Raw genomic sequence first — 6,000 nt, forward strand, 5'->3', positions numbered from 1 at the left:
TGCGTGCCACTTCGCCACCGATGACTACCTCGTCTCCACCTGCGGCCTCACCCGGAAGCAAGCCGCGAAAGCAGCCAAGCGTATGTGCCACTGGAAATCGTCCTCCAACGCCGACGCAGTGCTCTCCTTCCTCACCGGCCCGGCGCTCGGCCTCTCCAGACTCCAAGGCCGACATCACGCTGCTCGTGGCCAAAGACCCGCGCATCCTCAGCTGCAGCGTCGACGACACCCTGCGGATCCGCGTGGATCTCTTCCACAGATACGACTTCTCCGCAGCACAGATACGCAGCTTCGTCCGCGTGGCCCCCTGCTCCTTCCGCACCTTCAACATCGACGAGAAGCTCGGCTTCTGGATCCCCCTCCTCGGCTCGCCCGACAAGTTCCTCCGCATCGTCAGTCGGGGGAACTACCTCGTCGCCTACGACATCGACAAGGTGGTGAAGACCAACCTCCATCTGCTCCAGGATTGCGGTCTATCTGTCTAGGACATTGGCACAATGTGCGTGACCAACCCGATGCTGCTCCCCGGCAACCCGGACCTTACCGAGACCATCCTCGCGCGTGTTGATGAGATCGGCGTGCCCCGCAACACGTATTTGTTCAGACAGTGTCGGGGACCATAATTAGGGGTACCCTCAAGACGCCTAATTCTCAGCTGGTAACCCCCATCAGCATAAAGCTGCAGAGGCCTGATGGGTGCGATTAAGTCAGGGATCAGTCCATATGAGTGACTCGATCACGCTTCACCCGAGCCTAGCCTCGGACTCGGGCAGCCGACCTCGAGGGACTTCCGTCTCGCCCGAGGCCCCCCTTTTAACGGCGGACACATCTCCGGCTCGCCCGAGGCCTTGGCTTCGCTAAGAAGCAACCCTGACTAAAACGCCGCACCGACTGACCAAGTTGCAGGAGCATTTAACGCAAAGGTGGCCTGACACCTCTATCCTGACGCGTGCCCCCCGGCAGAGCCGAAGTGACCGCCGTCACTCCGCCGCTCCACTGACCGGTCTGACAGAAGGACAGCGCCGCCTGCGCCACTCCGACTGCAGTGCCACACGATAGAGTGAGTCTGACAGGCAGTCAGGTCTTGCCAAAGGCGCCATAGGAAACTCCGCTCCGCCCGACCCCAGGGCTCGGACTCGGGCTAAGACCCGGAAGACGGCGAACTCCGCTCCGCCCGACCCCAGGGCTCGGACTCGGGCTAAGACCCGGAAGACGGCGAACTCCGCTCCGTCCGACCCCAGGGCTCGGACTCGGGCTAAGACCCGGAAGACGGCGAACTCCGCTCCGCCCGACCCCAGGGCTCGGACTCGGGCTCAGCCCCAGAAGACGACGAACTCCGCTCCGCCCGACCCCAGGGCTCGGACTCGGGCTCAGCCCCAGAAGACGGCGAACTCCGCTCCGCCCGACCCTAGGGCTCGGACTCGGGCTAAGACCCGGAAGACGGCGAACTCCGCTCCGCCCGACCCCAGGGCTCGGACTCGGGCTCAGCCCCAGAAGACGACGAACTCCGCTTCGCCCGACCCCAGGGCTCGGACTCCGCCCTGGCCTCTGCCAAACGATCTCCGCCTCGCCCGACCCAGGGGCTCGGGCTCGGCCTCGGCAACAGAAGACAGACTCGACCTCAGCTTCGGAGGAGCCCCCACGTCGCCCGACCTCGGACGCGGGCCCGCCACGTCAACAGGGAGCGCCATCATCATCCTACCCCGAGCCGACTCGGGTCACAAAGAACAAGACCGGTGTCCCATCTGGCTAGCTCCGCCAGATGGGCAATGATGGCGCCCCACAAGCTCTGTGACGACGGCGGCTCTCAGCTCTCTTACGGAAGCAGGGGGACGTCAGCAAGGACTCGACCGCCCCGACAGCTGTCCCTCCACCAGGCTCCGTTGCTCCTCCGACAGCCACGACATCACGCCAGCAGGGTGCCAAGATCTCTCCGGCTGCCACATTGGCATGTACTTAGGGCGCTAGCTCTCTCTCCGCTAGACACGTAGCACTCTGCTACACCCCCATTGTACACCTGGATCCTCTCCTTACGCCTATAAAAGGAAGGACCAGGGCCTTCTCAGAGAAGGTTGGCCGCGCGGGACCGAGGACGGGACAGGCGCTCTCTTGGGGCCGCTCGCTTCCCTCACCCGCGTGGACGCTTGTAACCCCCCTACTACAAGCGCACCCGACCTAGGCGCGGGACGAACACGAAGGCCGCGGGATTTCCACCTCTCTCACGCCCGACTCCGGCCACCTCGCCTCTCCCCCCTTCGCGCTCGCCCACGCGCTCGACCCATCTGGGCTGGGGCACGCAGCACACTCACTCGTCGGCTTAGGGACCCCCCGGTCTCGAAACGCCGACAGTTGGCGCGCCAGGTAGGGGCCTGCTGCGTGCTGACGAACAGCTTCCCGTCAAGCTCCAGATGGGCAGTCTCCAGCAACCTCTCCGGCCCGGGACGGTGCTCCGTTTCGGGAGTCTTGAGTTCATGTCCTTCGACGGCAGCTACGACATGATACTCCTTCCACCGCCGCGCGACAACGACAACGGCGGCCGACATCCCGCCCGCCGGCGGCGGAGTCGACGACATCTTCCCCGCGTGGTGGAAGAACAACGTTCGAGCTCGCTCCGTCCTCTCCCCCGCCAACGAAGGAGGAGGCGGGGCAACCAAGGCCAAGCGGGAGGCCGCGCTTCGTCGGCTGTCGAGCGAGTCGACATCCCCAGCACCCCGACGGAAGGCACGCCAGGCGTCGACCTCGCGTTCAAGACGAAGGCAAGCGCCGTCCCCCGCGACACGCCAATCTCGAACAAGTGGACGACGCCGGCGCACTCGCGAAGAGCTTGCAGGACGTCGCCCTCGTACCTGAGATGACGGTGCAACCAGTCCCCGATGTGACTACGTCGCTCCGCGTCGACCAAAAGGTACCGACTAATTCCCATCCTACGTCTTTTCGACTCGGCCTCAACCCGCCAAGCGACCTCGCTTTGGCGGGCGCTCTCATTGAGGCGAGTGCAACCCCACTGGGGTTTCGTATGCGGTCGCCTTGGGACCGGTTGACGGACGTCTCGACCTACGGGCCCTCTAGGTCTAAGGAAGATGACGATCCCAGCATCTGTTGGGATTTCTCTGGACTTGGCAACCCCAGTGCCATGCGGGACTTCATGACCGCATGTGACTACTGCCTCTCCGACTGTTCCGACGGAAGCCGCAACCTTGACGACGAGGACTGCGGCCCAAGCCGCGAATGTTTCCACATCGAGCTAGGGGATCCCTCCGAAGGCAACCATCTTGGCATGCCGGAGGACGGTGATTTTCCTAGGCCGGTGCCTCGCGCCGACATCCCGCGGGAGCTAGCTGTGGTCCCCGTTCCGGCGGGGGGTCACGACCCACAGCTCGAGCAAGTCCGCGGGGCGCAGGCCAGGCTCGACGAGGGAACAGGAGCGCTTGAGACGATCCGCTGGGACGTCGGGCAGGTATGGGCGGGCCAACCCCCGGCCGGAGAAATACGTCACCTGCCCCAGGGTCTCCAGCACCGCGTCGCCAACGATGTCAGGCTCAGGCCGCCGCCCGCATCCAGCGGGGTTGGTCAGAACCTGGCAGCCGCAGCGATGCTCCTCTGCGCGATGCCGGAGCCATCAACCACCGAGGGTCGGCGAATCCAGGGAGAGCTCAAGAATCTCCTGGAAGGCGCTGCGGCCCGACGGGCCGAGAGCACTACCTCCCGAAGGCAGGGATACCCCTAGGAACCTCATGTCGCGACTTCCCGATTCATGCGGGAAGCCTCGGTCTACACCGGGCGCACGCGCAACACCGCGCCTGCGGCCCCGGGCCACCTCGGCAACGAGCACCACCGTCGCGACCGTCGGGCCCACCTCGACGAAAGGGTGCGCCGAGGCTACCACCCCAGGCGTGGGGGGCGCTACGACAGCGGGGAGGATCGGAGTCCCTCGCCCGAACCACCCGGTCCGCAGGCCTTCAGTCGGGCCATCCGACGGGCGCCGTTCCCGACCCGGTTCCGACCCCCGACTACTATCACAAAGTACTCGGGGGAAACGAGGCCGGAACTGTGGCTCGCGGACTACCGCCTGGCCTGCCAACTGGGAGGAACAGACGACGACAACCTCATCATCCGCAACCTTCCCCTGTTCCTCTCCGACACTTCTCGCGCCTGGTTGGAGCACCTGCCTCCGGGGCAGATCTCCAACTGGGACGACTTGGTCCAAGCCTTCGCCGGCAATTTCCAGGGCACGTACGTGCGCCCCAGGAATTCCTGGGACCTCCGGAGCTGCCGGCAGCAGCCGGGAGAGTCTCTCCGGGACTACATCCGGCGATTCTCGAAGCAGCGCACCGAGCTGCCCAACATCACCGACTCGGATGTCATCGGCGCGTTCCTTGCCGGCACCATCTGCCGCGACCTGGTGAGTAAGTTGGGACGCAAGACCCCCACCAGGGCGAGCGAGCTGATGGACATCGCCACCAAGTTCGCCTCTGGCCAGGAGGCGGTTGAGGCTATCTTTCGAAAGGACAAGCAGCCCCAGGGCCGCCCATCGGAAGAGGCTCCCGAGGCGTCTACTCCGCGCGGCGCCAAGAAGAAGGGCAAGAAGAAGTCGCAATCGAAACGCGACGCCGCTGACGCGGACCTTGTCGCCGCCGCCGAGTACAAGAACCCTCGGAAGTCCCCCGGAGGTGCGAACCTCTTCGACAAGATGCTCAAGGAGCCGTGCCCCTACCATCAGGGGCCCGTCAAGCACACTCTCGAGGAGTGCGTCATGCTTCGGCGCCACTTCCACAGGGCCGGGCCACCCGCGGAGGGTGGCAGGGCCCACGATGACAACAAGAAAGAAGATCACCAAGCAGGAGAGTTCCCCGAGGTCCGCGACTGCTTCATGATCTACGGTGGGCATGCGGCGAATGCCTCGGCTCGGCATCGCAAGCAAGAGCGCCGGGAGGTCTGCTCGGTGAAGGTGGCGGCGCCAGTCTACCTAGACTGGTCCGACAAGCCCATCACCTTCGACCAGGCTGACCACCCCGACCATGTGCCGAGCCCGGGGAAATACCCGCTCGTCGTCGACCCCGTCATCGGCAACGTCAGGCTCACCAAGGTCCTGATGGATGGGGGCAGCTGCCTCAACATCATCTACGCCGAGACCCTCAAGCTCCTGCGCGTCGATCTGTCCTCCGTCCGAGCAGGCGCTGCGCCCTTCCACGGGATCATCCCTGGGAAGCGCGTCCAGCCCCTCGGACGACTCGACCTCCCCGTCTGCTTCAGAACGCCCTCCAACTTCCGAAGGGAGACCTTGGCGTTCGAGGTGGTCGGGTTCCGAGGAACCTACCACGCGGTACTGGGAAGGCCATGCTACGCGAAGTTCATGGCCGTCCCCAACTACACCTACCTGAAGCTCAAGATGCCGGGCCCCAACGGGGTCATCACTGTCGGCCCCACGTACAAACACGCGTTCGAATGCGACGTGGAGTGCGTGGAGTACGCCGAGGCCCTCGCCGAGTCCGAGGCCCTCATCGCCGACCTGGAGAACCTCTCCAAAGAGGTGCCAGACGTGAAGCGTCATGCCGGCAACTTCGAGCCAGCGGAGACGGTTAAGGCCGTCCCTCTCGACCCCAGCGGCGACACCTCCAAGCAGATCCGGATTGGTTCCGGGCTCGACCCCAAATAGGAGGCAGTGCTCGTCGACTTTCTCCGCGCAAACGCCGACGTCTTTGCGTGGAGTCCCTCGGACATGCCCGGCATACCGAGGGATGTCGCCGAGCACTCGCTGGATATTCGGGCCGGAGCCCGACCCGTCAGGCAGCCTCTGCGCCGATTCGACGAGGAGAAGCGCAGAGTGATAGGCGAGGAGATCCACAAGCTAATGACAGCAGGGTTCATCAAAGAGGTATTCCATCCCGAATGGCTTGCAAACCCTGTGCTTGTGAGGAAGAAAGGGGGAAATGGCGGATGTGTGTAGACTACACTGGTCTCAACAAAGCATGTCCGAAGGTTCCCTACCCTCTGCCTCGC

The sequence above is a fragment of the Zea mays genome, chromosome 5 (assembly GCF_902167145.1).
Source record: "Zea mays cultivar B73 chromosome 5, Zm-B73-REFERENCE-NAM-5.0, whole genome shotgun sequence".
In the NCBI taxonomy this organism is placed as follows: Eukaryota; Viridiplantae; Streptophyta; class Magnoliopsida; order Poales; family Poaceae; genus Zea; species Zea mays.